Source organism: Cebus imitator, unplaced genomic scaffold (assembly GCF_001604975.1).
Source record: "Cebus imitator isolate Cc_AM_T3 unplaced genomic scaffold, Cebus_imitator-1.0 Scaffold42, whole genome shotgun sequence".
Lineage (NCBI taxonomy): Eukaryota > Metazoa > Chordata > Mammalia > Primates > Cebidae > Cebus > Cebus imitator.
In genome coordinates, this window is record NW_016107357.1 from 16,123,675 (window position 1) to 16,137,227 (window position 13,553).

The window sequence follows — 13,553 nt, forward strand, 5'->3', positions numbered from 1 at the left end:
GATTACAGGCACGCACCACCATGCCCAGCTAATTTTTTGTAGCTTTAGTAGAGACGGGGTTTCACCATGTTGACCAGGATGGTCTTGATCTCTTGACCTTGTGATCCACCCGCCTCGGCCTCCCAAAGTGCTGGGATTACAGGCTTGAGCCACCGCGCCCGGCCATAAAAAGTGATTTTTTTGAGATGGAGTTTCGCTTCTGTTGTCCAGGCTGGAGTGCAATGGCGTGATCTCACTTACCACAACCTCCGCCTCCTGGATTCAAGCGATTCTCCTGCCTCAGCCTCCTGAGTACCTGGGATTATAGGCATGTGCCCCCATGCCCAGCTAATTTTTCCTATTTTCAGTAGAGACAGGGTTTCTCCATGTTGGTCAGGCTGGTCTCAAACTCCTGACCTCAGGTGATCCGCTGGCCTTGGCCTCCCAAAGTGCTGGGATTAAGGCGTGAGCCACTGCTCCCGGCAAGAAGTGGTATTTTAAAAACTGCCCAAATATTCTGGAGCCAGGTTTGGGAACCACGGCTGCATCTACCCTAGGCTTTACAGACAGACTGTGCTGCAAGTAAATGGCTCTCAAAACAGGTGTGTAAAACAAGGAACGACGCATGCATCACTCAACAAACTCACCAGGAACCTCAGGCCACACATCAAGATGAATACATAAGACAGTCCTTGCCAAGCTCTCTTCTAGCCCGCATGGATCCCAGCAGGGTGGAGCTGAGGGCGGCCTCTCTACTTCATTTAGCCCACCAGACCTTCATACCTCAGGGTCTCTGACCCAGCCCCTCGGAGCCGCCACCCGCTGCAGGGCTCTAGGACGGGTCAAACTGCCCAGTGGGCCAGAGCTCTGCCTCCCGTTTGTGGCTGCTTGGCGCCTGGGACGTCAGAGGTCATGGGCCCAGCAGCCCCAGTCCCTGCTTGGGTGGAGCACCCACAAAACAGCCAGGCTGTGAAGAGGCCCACTTTGGAGTGAGAGGGGCTACGTCTTGTGTGTCATTTTGCAAAAAGAATCTCTGTGTCGGCTGGGTGTGGTGGCTTATGCCTGTAATCCCTACACTTTGGGAGGCCAAGATGGGAGGATCACCTGAGGTCAGGAGTTCGAGACCAGCCTGGCCAACGTGGGGAAACCCCATATCTACTAAATACAAAAAAATAGCCGGGCGTGGTGGTAGGCACCTGAGCTACTCGGGAGGCTGAGGCAGGAGAAACACTTGAACCGGGAGGTGGAGGTTGCAGCGAGCTGAGATCATGCCATCGTACTCCAGCCTGGGTGACAGAGTGAGACTCTGTCTCAAAAAAAAAAAAAGAATCTGTCTCTTCCTCTACCTTGAGTTATACTACCAAACGCTCCTTTTGGTTAATGCAGCTTTCCCATATGCTAGGGGTGAGGGGTAAGCAGAAGGGGAAACTAAAAACTTATTCTGTCAGGAAGGCAGTTGGGCATAAATCAATCTGTAGGTGGAGTGCAGTGGCTCATGTCTGTAATTACAGCACTTCGGGAGGCCAAAGTGGGAGGATCACTTGAGGCTCGGAGTTCCAGACCAGCCTGGGCACCACAGTGAGACTCCATCTCTACAGTTTTTTATTTTTATTTTTGAGATGGAAGTCTTGCTCTGTCTCCAGATTGGAGTGCAGTGGCATGATCTCGGCTCACTGCAACCTCTGCCTCCTGGGTTCCAGTGATTCCCCTGCCTCAGCCTTCCGAGTAGCAGGTGCATGCCAAAACGTCTGGCTCGTTTTTTGTGTGTGTATTTTAGTAGAGACAGGGTTTCACCATGTTGGCCAGGATGGTCTCGATCTCCTGAGCTTGTGCACCTTGGCCTCCCAAAGTGCAGGGATTACAGGTGTGAGTCACCGTGCCTGGCCTCTGCAAAAATTTTTAAAAAGAATTCATGGGCAGGTACCTGCAGCCCCAGCTACTTAGGAGGCTGAAGTGGGAGGCTCACTTGAGCTGGGGAGCTAAAGATTACAATAAGCTATGATCATATCACTGCACTCCAGCCTGAGCAACAGAGCAAGACCCTGCCTCTAAAAATAAATAAATAAATAATCAGCTAGGTGCAGTGGCTCATGCCTGTGATCCCAGCACTTTAGGAGGCTGAGGTGGGCAGATCACCTGAGGTCAGGAGTTCAAGATCAATATGGAGTTCTGGCCAACATGGCAAAACCCCATCTCTACTAAAAACACAAAAATTAGCCAGGTGTGGTGTAATCCCAGCTGCTAGGGAGGCTGGGGCAGGAGAATCACTTGAACCTGGGAAGCGCAGGTTGCAGTGAGCCAAGATCACACCACTGCACTACAGCCTGGGTGACAGACCGAGACTCCATCTAAAAAATAAATAAATAATCTGTGACTCCGTCAACACTTTCACCTGCTTCCATTTTCGCTGGCTACCCGTGCATCAGAAAGTTCATTTGGGAGGTCGCCTTCACCTTTGGTCAACACAGCAGATCCTCCTGCCAGCAGCCTATTTAAAACGCGAAGCACTCCTTCCCCGGCATTCTCCACCTCCCAGGCTTGTTTGATTTTTCTCTCATGCACTTACTATATCTTAAATGCTTATTTATTCATGTACTTGTTTAAACTACTTTTGATTTTCTGACTTCTTATCGTTGTTGGTCTGATTCCTCCACCATAATGGAACTTCACGAGGGCGGGGATTTTTTGCTTCCCCGCTAAGGTTAAGGTGATCTCCCAAATGAACTGCCTGCATTTTCCTAGCCCTGGAGCCTCGAAAGTACAGCGTGGAAAAGCAACATAACACAGTAAGAACTGTGAGGAAAAGGAGAGAAAACCAGACCACAGGGACGTTTCATAGCTAACCACAGAGGTCCGAGGAGAACGCAGGGCAGAAGAACCCGAGGGAGGCTGGGCAGGTGTCTCAGGTGTCAACCTGGCCCCTGTGCAGGTGTCGTGGGTGAGCGGCCGTGGTTACCATGAAGCAGCACCAGGGCCAGCTCTCCTGCCTCGAGACCACCAGCGCTTGGGGGTGGGAAAGAGTGACGAGGGAACTGAGCAAAACAGAACAGAAACTCCCTTTCAGATGGAGATGCTCGCATGGAAGGATGATACACCTCGATTTCCCGACAGCGGCCCCCAGCAAGAGACAGTGCTAACAGTGTCCAAGCCAATCTGTAAGCATCAGGGGAACAAAGAAATCATAAACAAGAGGCAGAACTGCCACTGCTTCAATGCAGAAGAGTGAGTCATCCAGGATGGCAAGGAGGTGACAGGTTGGCTATGGTTTGGCAGAGGCTGGCAGGATGGGCAGGGGGCCGGGGAGAGCGCAGGGGGGGGCTGGAGGGTCTCTTATAAGGAAATCCAGTGCATGAAAATCTGTGTGGGAAAGGATGTGCCTCTTACAGAAGGATATTTGCTTTGTCCTAAACTTGCTGCGTGTTGTCTGAGGCACAGGCCTCCTGGCTTCGTCACCACGCCCTGGATCACCCTGGGCAATCTTGCCCACCATGTGGCTTCACCTGGGTATCAAAAACTCCATCCTCCATCCTGGGTCCAGCCAGACCTCTGCTCAGCTCTACACGCACACGCCCCCTGGATGTCACCTCCTGACTTGGCAAGTCACACACCCTCTCTCTACTTGCCCAGCTTCATTCACAAAACCAGGACACAGTACCTCGTCCATCCAGGCTCGGTCTGGGACCCCAGACACCAGTCTCTCCCTGCCCCTCCACTTCCGTTCCGACGGCTGCCCTGACTGCCACTGGGGCCAGGGCACCCTCCGGTGTTACCCAGTCTCCCTGCACTCTCTCTCCTGCCTCCTTGCCTTCGCCCTTCCCTACCCACCAGTCACAGCCAGAGGGCCTAGGCGGGGCCTGCTGCATCCTGCTTCTGCCGGGACCACAGCCCTGGATTCCCCGGAATTCTTCATGGTCAGTCCCGTCTTCACTCCCCGGCTCTGATCAGTCTTTCTGCTCTTTCTACTCCTCTCTTTCATGACTCTGGCCCAACCACCTCCCCTCCCCCCCACTTGGAAAGCCCTTTCTCATTTGTCTGGCTCGAGTCAGACAATGAAATCCTCTGTTGTCGTTCCCTTTCTGCGCTGCTCTCAGGAAGAACTAATGCTCCCACTCTCCGTGCACTGACCAAGGGAAGGTGGGCTCTTTTCACACGTGCATCCCCCTGTAGGCTCTGGGCATTCTGGAGTACATGACCATATATTATTTGTCTGTCTGTCACCAGTGCATATGTGTATTGCAGGTGGTTACCACACATGCACTCAATCAACACCTTACAAACTTATGGTTCACACATAGGCTTTTATGAATACATCCATCGCGTCTCGCAATATATCTATATTGAAAAAGTCCTTCCACAGCATCCAGCAATGAAAAGGAATGTGGCGTGGAGCAGTAATGGATAGCAAAGCTCAAAACACCAGGAAGATCCACGGTGAGGATCAGGTAGAATGGCAAATCTATGACAAAAAAAAAAATTCTGTTGAATAAAAACGTGCCTGGGTTCAGGCCAGCGATCAGCTTCTTTCAGACACTACTGACTGTAACAAACTCTCGTACAAGGTGAGGGTCAAAGAGACACCTGTTCAGAGGACGCTGGCATCCATCAGTGAGCACAGCAAACCCAAAAAGGCAGGGAAACGGCAGAGCAGGGGCTGCAGGCACAGTTGCTGCAGCGTGGATGGAGCACACACAAAAAGGTCTGCCAGAGAGTCCCAAAAGGCACAATTCTACAAGGTCAACCAAGTAGAGGGGAATGGCAGTGAAACACCAAACTCCTACTGAAAGGTTCACAGGTACAGCCTTCCAGAGATGGGTGGGTGGCAGGGACCTGGGCACCCAGAGGTCCAGATCAGCAGAAGACACCAGTGACTCTGTCTCCATCAGAAAAATTCAGCCACGGCCAGGCATAGTGGCTCACACCTGTAATCCCAGTGCATTGGGAGGGTGAGTTGGGTGGATCACAAGCTCAGGAGTTCGAGACCATCCTGGCCAATATGGTAAAACCCTGTCTCTACTAAAAACACAAAAATTAGCCGGGTGTGGTGGTACACACCTGTAGTTCCAGCTACTCGGGAGGCTGAGGCAGCAGAATCGCTTGAACCCAGGAGGCAGAGATTGCAGTGAGCTGAGGTTGCTCTACTGCACTCCAGTGTGGGCAACAGCAAGGCTCTGTCTCAAAGATAAAAAGATTCAGCCACAGTGTGAGGAAGCATGTCAGACCACTGAAGTCCTCACCCTGGGTCTGCACCTCACCTGTTCCAGAGAGAGTGCAGGGCCAGCACCACTGCCAGGTCCACTTTCTTTCCCTTGAGGTCAACATTTTGGGATTCTCTACTCACATCCACCGTGCGACTCCCTCGGCCACCTCCATGCCCACATTCCAGGCTCACCACTGCCCTCGGGCACGGGGAAGCCTGGTGGTGTCTACATCCTGCCAACACCTTCTTCTCCTGTACACGCCAACAAACACACGCATGTTGTAGACTGAAGTCACTGGGTCTCCTTAACCAGGCTACAGCCCCTAATATCCCGCATGTGGCCCCACAGCTGACGGGGGAATGAACAAGCACCTTCAGACTGGTGCAGCTTCCGGGCGATATGCAAAGTTAACTGGGGCACAGAGAAAAACAGAATTTTCCCAAGATTGCAGAAGGAAAACTAAAGCCAAATAAGGACTCATGCTGGTTTAGTCGGCCACAGGCTAGGGGTGGCGGAAAAGCCCTGCTGGAAATTTCCATCCAGGATATGTGCAGGGCAGGTATCCCAGAGCTGCAGGTCAGGCAGATGGCTCCCTGGATCGGGCTGGACAGCCAGGAGGAGGAAGCCAGTTGTTGGGTGTACCTGGACCTTCACACAGACAGGGAGCCGTGGGAAGGCAGAGACCACTGATGAGGAGGGCCCTCTCTCCCCTGAGCTGCCAGAGCCCCCAGGGCCCACGTGGATGTGTGGGTGTGGAAGGGTAACACATAGGCCTTTCCAAGGTGTGCTGACGACTGGCTAAGCCTGCAAAGCCAGGCTCCCGTACTGCTGCCTGACTGCTGGCCTCTGGCCTCCAAGAGCCTGACCCTCTGGGAAGACAGAGTCCCAGCACGGGGCATGACCACCCCATCTGCTCTTCCTGTTCATCAGTGTCTGGACCTGAGCCAGAGTCCTGCTGGGCCACCATGGAGAAGAACCCGCTCTCAGCCCTCAGCAGCCTCCCTGCCCTGCCCTGCCTCCCGCCCCAATCTCAACAGCCTCTTGCTCTTTTCTTCCCGCCATCTAAGCCCGTCCATCTAAGCCCGTCCATCTGAGCCCGTCCATCTCTCCTCTTTGGGCCTTCATACACGGGCACTGCCTTGCTAGAAATCTCTTGATTTCACAATCTGTGTGGTGGAACACCAGAAGAAACAAGAGTGAGTTTGGGTGCTGGAATTTGGGGGACCATGTAAACACTTTTTCAGCTGTAGTTGTAGAGGCGCTTGAATAAGAACGTTCAAAAGAGTTAAAAATGCTTTCCTTCTTCCTATTCCATCGCCCTGCCTCTCTTTCTTTGTTGGAGCCCATAGGGAGGGGCAGAAGACAAGGCCTTACAGCTGTCCATTAGGCAGAGCACCGGGCAGAGGACCAGGGGCTGAGGAGAAAGGCATCAAGGCAGTTAGTGCCAGCTGGTATCACAGAGCGCGGCTGTTGCCCCACCTTGTGCACAGGGGTGCTGGGGGAGAAACAATCTCCCTGGCCCAGAGGGATACTTAAAGTGATGCTTCCATGGGCTCAGAGCACACATGTCACACCACAGACAGCCAACACGGCAACTCAGAGAGAAATGGTATGAGAAATCTAAGAAGCAAGAGAAACAAATACTCCTGGGAACGGAGCGTGTGTGCAGTGCTTGAGTGTGGGTCTCTCTGTAGTCCTCCACCTTCTTCTCTTCTATGTGTCTCCGTCACTTTCACTTGTCATTCGTACATCCTTTTCCTACATCAGCTAGAAAAGGTTCCTGGCTGGGGGTGGTGGCTCACGCCTGTAATCCCAGCACTTTGGGAGGCCAAGGTGAGTGGATCATGAGGTCAGGACTTCGAGACCAGCCTGAACAACAGGGTGAAACCCCGGCTCTACTAAAAATACAAAATTAGCCGGCTGTGGTGGCACGTGCTTGTAATCCCAGACTCAGGGGGCTGAGGCAGGAGAATTGCTTGAACCTGGGAGGCGGAGGTTGCAGCAAGCCAAGATCACACCACTGTACTCCAGCCTGGGTGACAAAGCAAGACTGCATCTTGCGGGTTGGGGGGGAAGGTTCCCACCACCCACCAAACTCGCTGGCAGAACACTCCTGGACAGAGACGGCATAAGCAGTCACTGCTGCTTTTTGCAAATTAGAAACTTGGCAGGTATCCTGTGAATATCAAAGGAGATCATCCACCTGACACATCCCGCCCAAGCCTGCCCTTCTTTCCCCTTGTGGCTCGCTAACCTGGGCTCCTTGCCCTACCTGATCCTCGGACACTGGGGCTTTGGTGGCCCGCAGACCTCAAGGCCATGCATACAAACAGTTCCTCCATAGCTCCATAGACTTCCTCACTCCTCCTGGGCTCCCAGGGCCCATTCCACAATGAGCACCTCGTCTTCGACACAGCCTGCTTCCCCTTATCTGCATGGCACCTGTTATTCTGTCTGCCAAGTTCCAGCAGGGAACCTGACTGCCCACCAGCCTCCATCCAGCCTAACAAAAGCTCCTTGGCAATTAGAGGACTTTGGAACGCTCCAGCAAGCGCGCTGAACTGATCTCTTTTTAGGCACCCATTGTTTTCTCTGCAGTAATTTTTCCTTTTGGCAGGTTTTCTCGCCTCTAGTTCTTAACGTTTCCTAGAGTGAAAATTTCATTTGCACTTTTACTTTTGATCATTTTTTAATGGTCTTTGGCTTATTCTTTAGATGTTTTTAACCAATTCTTACAGGCTTTCAGTAGTATTACCCTGTAATCTCCTTGTTTTTTCCCCCTGATACTCATTTAGGTTTCCTGACTTTCAGTTAAAATATCCTTGCTAACCATTGTTGATAGGATATTTATGTGGTAACTAAACTGTATTAAAGAAGTTACATTTTGGTTTCTGGTTTTAAAAAAGAAACAAATACTCTCTCTACCCAAATAACACAAGTCTCTATGCCTAAGTATATCTACAATGAATAAAAATACCAAATTAGGGCCAGGCACGGTGGCTCATGCCTGTAATCCCAGCACTTTGGGAGGCCAAGGCAGGCAGATCATGAGGTCAAGAGATCAAGACCGTCCTGGCCAACATGGTGAAACCCCGTCTCTGCTAAAAAATACAAAAATTAGCTGGGTGTGGTGGCGTACGCCTGTAGTCCCAGCTACTCGGGAGGCTGAGGCAGGAGAATTGTTTGAACCCAGGAGGCGGAGATTGCAGTGAGCCCAGATTGCACCACTGCACTCCACCCTGGCGCCTGGCGATGGAACAAGACTGTCTCAAAAAAAAAAGGCCGGGTATAGCCCATAGTACAGGAAGGGAGAGTAGCGCCATCCATAATTAANAAAAAAAAAAAAAAAGAAAAAGAAAAAGAAAAACCAGCAAGATTAGATAGCAGTATATGCTCAAAAGATGTTCTGAGAACAAAAATCAGGTAATATTTTAAAGTCACTGCCTCAAAATTCCATGAAGGAAGGGCAATCTTCTGGCATACATTATGAGGCATTCTCCCCTCTCCAAGCAGACACTGAGACAAACTAAGAAAAACATGATGGTGAAATAGTGAGAGACAGCTATACATAAAAGAATAAATTGTCGGTTACAGTAGTGACCTTAGTCTTTGCTTTCTCCATAAGCAGTAGCTGTGTGGTAAGCGTGGGTATTAGATCTTGGGGGGAGGGGCACTGTACACATTCTACAGTGTTCCTGCCCTCCTGAGACAGCTGTGGCACTTGCTTCCCCAGGGGTCCTGGTCCATGTTCCCACCTCATGTTCTTTATTTATTTTGAGGCAGAGTCTCACACTGCAGCTCAGGCTGGAGTGCAGTGGCATGATCTCAGCTCACTGCAACTTCTGCCTCGCGGGTTCGAGCGATTCTTGTGCCTCAGCCTCCCAAGCAGCTGGGATTACAGGCGTGCACCACCATGCCTGGCTAATCGTTTGCATTTTTAGCAGAGATAGGGTTTCACCATGTTGGCCAGGCCAGGATGGGACTCCTGACCTCAAGGGATCCGCCTGCCTCAGCCTCTCAAAGTGCTGGGATTACAGGTGATGTTCCCACCTGATGTTCTACCATTTCAAAGAATGCAATGACTATTGAGGGGCCTCAGGGACTGTCACTTTTGCTTTAAAAACTGCAAAGTGAATCCAGGAAATGCTTTTTTCTGGTTTCTCCACCAACAGTTTGCATGAGAAATGTCGAGGGGAGTTGCCCAGCCAATCACGGGACTACCGGGAATGGCCCTTTTGCTGTGCTGTTTCTCAGCCAGCCCTACATCCTTCACTGGCTTCCCTGGGCCTATTTATTTATTTATTTATTTACTGGGATGGAATCTCACTCTATCGACCAGGCTGGAGTGCAGTGGCTCGATCTCGGCTCACTGCAGTCTCCACCTCCCAGGTTCAAGCGATTCTTCTGCCTCAGCCTCCCCAGTAGCTAGGATTACAGGTGGCTGCCACTGCACCCAGCTAATTTTTTTGGTAGTTGTTAGGCCATTTTATCTTAAGGCATATGAGCACTGCAGTTGTGCATGGGGATGGAGGCCAACAGGAAGTCCACTGTCCTAAATAGTCATTTCAGCCTAAATAACCCCAGCTGAGGCTGCTCATTAACAAGCAAGGCATCACAGCAAACCTTGTATTTGCATTAACACGTATTTATTAAGTGCCACAGCCATCTCTTATCCTGACCGGTCACTGAGCAAACCCCACATTTCAAAAACAATCCAGTTTACAAGAACTCTGTCTGTTTCTCCGGGCCTGGAAAAGGCTTTCCATTTATCAACTTAGTTGTCCTTACAGTTGCCTGCTACAGGGAACAGGGCCAGATCAGATGGCGGTGGGCTCCCCTCCCCCGCCGCACACAAACATCAGGAAAAGGAGTTGCGGAAGGAATCGAGAAGCCAGCCAGGACCCCAGGTACTCCTCGCTGCTGTGAGGCAGTCGCCACAGTAATTTTCCGCCGTGAGAAGCGGCACACCTCACCCCTGAGCAGACGACAGGACCAGCACGTTTTAATGGGGAACACTGGCGCAGCCTGGGCGGCCTTTTGCTCCGGCTGCGAGGACCGGGCCCGGTGCCAGAATTTTAGTCCCAGGAGGCGACGGGCAGAGGAGAGACCCGGCAACTGCGGGAGCTGGGGAGACGACGGGAGGCCCGGCGTCCATCATCCACTTTATCACTTGATCAAACTTTCACGTTTTTGGTTTCCTAACACCTTGGCCCCAAATACTCGAAATGAAGCAAATCCTGAATTAAGGAGTCTTTCCCCACGACGCTCTGTCCTACCCACCTCACCCTCCCGCCGTTTAGCGTTATTTCCAAGGCAATTAAAAACATCAAGCCAAACAAAGCTCATTTCAGCACATTTCAGCACCAGCCTCGGGGACAGACGCCACCAAGGGGGGAGGAAACCACTCTCGATGGCGGAGGCTCCATCGTCACCCCGAATGCTCCCGAGGCGGCGTCCGGGCTGCTGGAGAGCCGGGAGGGCTTCCTCAGGCACACCCCAGAAACATTTCCCCAAAGAAAACGCCCAACCAGCCACGCCATCTCCCGCCACTGAGGTCCTTTTCCACGGGGGACGTCCCCACGGGGAGAACAGCAAACGCTCTGTGACCTACATTTGGAAGAGGGGACGCCCTAGCCCCCGCCTGCCTCATGCTAGAGGGACGGAGCGCCCCCAGGCCCGGGAGCCCCTGGACGCGCTCCGAGGGGGCCGTCCACACCCGCGCGCGGGCTTCCCCGGGGCCAGGCGAGAGGTCCCAGGAGAGGAGGCCGAGGGAACCACAGGTCTTTGTGTCGCGTGCAGCAGCTGGTGGGTGAGGACACCGGCGCCAGAGCCGTCTCCCCTGGTCTGGAGACTTTCTCCTCGAGTTTCCCTTCCGCGTCGGGCTGGACCGGGGCTGGGCTCTCCCCGCGGACACCTCGGGCGCCGGCTGGGCGCCTACTTACCAGGAGCGGGGTCACGCGCGGGCTTTGTCTTCGGCGCCGTGCTCACAGGGGACAGCCAGGCAAAGCGGCATCGCTCCGCATCGGGGCGCGGGCCAGGCTCGGGTGAAACGCGCGCCTTGCGCCCCTCCCGCAGCCCGCGGGGTCTCCGCGTCCCGTCACTGGCCCCGCCCCGCGCCGCGCCTCCCGCCCTGCAGGGCGGGACCACGCGGGCCTGGAGGTGCCGGAGGACCCTACCCCCGCCTCAGACGCTGGGAGCTTCTGCTAGGCCCCCTTTGCCGTGGGGGCCCAGGCGCGGGGCAGCTGGCGACCCTGCGACCCTCCCCGCGCCTGTTCCACGCTGGCCGCGCCCACTTCGCGGCGGGGTCTCGCCCGGAGCCCGGGAGGGGCCGGGAAATCCCGCCCGCCGCCACCGACGTCACTGCTACGTCATCGGGGCTCCCGCGCCGGGGCTCCGCGCTCCCCGCCCCAGGCCCAGCCCGGGCCCGCGCCCCCCGCTCCTCGCCCCATACTCGGGCCCACGCCCCCTGCCCCAGCAAAGGATCGCGACCCCGCCGCGCCCGCCCGCCCGGACCCCTCGTGGCCGGAGGACCACTGAGGGGCCTTGCGATGCGGGACCGGAACCGCTGGAGGGGTTGGGGGACGGGGTCGGCGGGGAATCACTGGAGGGGTCTGGGGGACTGGGCGGGGGTCACAGGATGGGCCTAGGGGGCGGGACCTGGGGGGGCTGGGCCGGCGATCACTGGCGGGATCTGCGGTACTGGGCCGGGGTCGCGGGAGGGGAGGGGGCGGGGCCGGGGAATCACTGGAGGAATCTGGGGGGCGGGACGGTGGTCGCGGGAGGGGTCTGGGGGACTTCCGCGCGGGCTCCCTGAAGCCTCAGGCAATAACCTCCCCGGGGTGAGCTCCAGCGCCTGGGCGGTTGGGGCGCGTGTCGCTTCCCGCCCTGCGCCAAAGGACACCTCGGACGCCTCCTGCCAATGCGGGGAACGGCGGAGAAACAAGGAATACCTGTGCGAATTCGCGATGCTGCGTCGCCACTAACAAGACGAAGGCTGCCCCGACATTGCTGAGCGACAGGGACCAGGAGCTGGCGAAGCCCACACTCCGCCAGGAGCGAGGCCGGGAGGGCGGAGGGCGCGTGCGGAGGCGGGGACCCCTCGCGGCCCGGGTTCTCGGAGCGACTGCTCTCTGGGCCTTGTCCCTCTGGCACCGCAGGCTTCTGCGCTGGAGATTTAAAAACATCTTGGGGATCACAGTCCTAGTCTTTTCAGGAAGAAAACATATAAGCGCCGTCTATTTTCCGACTTGGTAAAATAATACGAAACTTGGGAATAGAGAAGCCACGAAAACATTTCACGCAGTGCTGGCAAGATTTGTGGAGGAGGAGGCCAATATTAATTCCTTTTGTGAGAACAATGTAACATCATGACTAATGATTAGGAAGTATTTCAGGAAGATCTGCGCGCCTCATCCTCATCCGCCGTCTGCAAGCGGCCTCTGCCACAAAGGCAGCTTTGTGGCTCAGATCCCTGGTCCCAGTGACTGGACCTTTGCCCTACACACACGTGCTCCTTCTCAGAGCCCACGAGCCAGATAGGATGCAAACGCGGAGGTCACAGAGGCCCAATGGGGGCCAGCAAACACATTGATTTTTACACAGCTCCCAAGTGCCCGTTTAAGGCACAAAATTAAACCTTGGCAGAATGTCTAAGCCAGTCAATGTCCACCGTACAGCCTTTTAAAAGTGAGAAAGATACATGAGTACTGTCTTGAAAATTCAGCAAATCCAAACCTGAGCTGTTTTCACCCAAAATCGATTTCTCCTGTATTTCCTGCCCACCTCCCAGGCTGACTGATTAAGGCAGAATCCTAGGTTTCCTTTTATCCGAAATCCCAATCTCAATCTCAGTTAATCAAGGGAAATCAGTATCTACACGTTCAAGCGCCTCATTCCCTTATTTTATCTTTATAATTATTACACTATCCATTCAAGATAGGCTTATGTCCATTTTGAAGAGGAAGAAGAAGTCAGTCAACTAGTGGTTCTAGAGTGGATCCGAAGGCCAGTAGAATGAGCGTGTCATCTGGGAACCCTTTAGAGATGCGGACTCCCAGGCCCCACCCAGACCTAAGGAATCAGAAAGTCTGGGGGTGAGGCCCAGCAATCCGTGATTTCCCAAGCCCTTCAGGTAATTCTGATTCTGTTCGTCTCCGGACACCACCCAGGATTGCTGCGGTAGTGGACAGTCTGGCAGCAGGACCCTGGGCATCGGATTTCCTTCTTTATCCCTAGTCATATTCTTTGTTCTGAAGTCTTCTTTGTTTGTATCTATATAAGCACTGCAGATTTCTTACTATTAGTGTTTGCATGATATGTGTTTATATGTATTTATGTCCTTTTAATTTCTAAATCTATCTGTATCTGTATCTTTTT

At 53.7% G+C, this 13,553-nt stretch overlaps 1 protein-coding gene across 1 annotated transcript in view; it reads right to left on the reverse strand.

Moving 5' to 3' along the window:
- Positions 1–11,465, reverse strand: part of GNG4 (G protein subunit gamma 4) — an 81,403-nt gene extending 69,938 nt beyond the window's left edge. The window contains exon 1 of the mRNA XM_017526584.2: positions 11,120–11,465. The gene's annotated coding sequence lies outside the window, so the exon portion shown is untranslated. The remainder of the gene's footprint in view (positions 1–11,119) is intronic.
- Between the last annotated feature and the right edge of the window lie 2,088 nt (positions 11,466–13,553).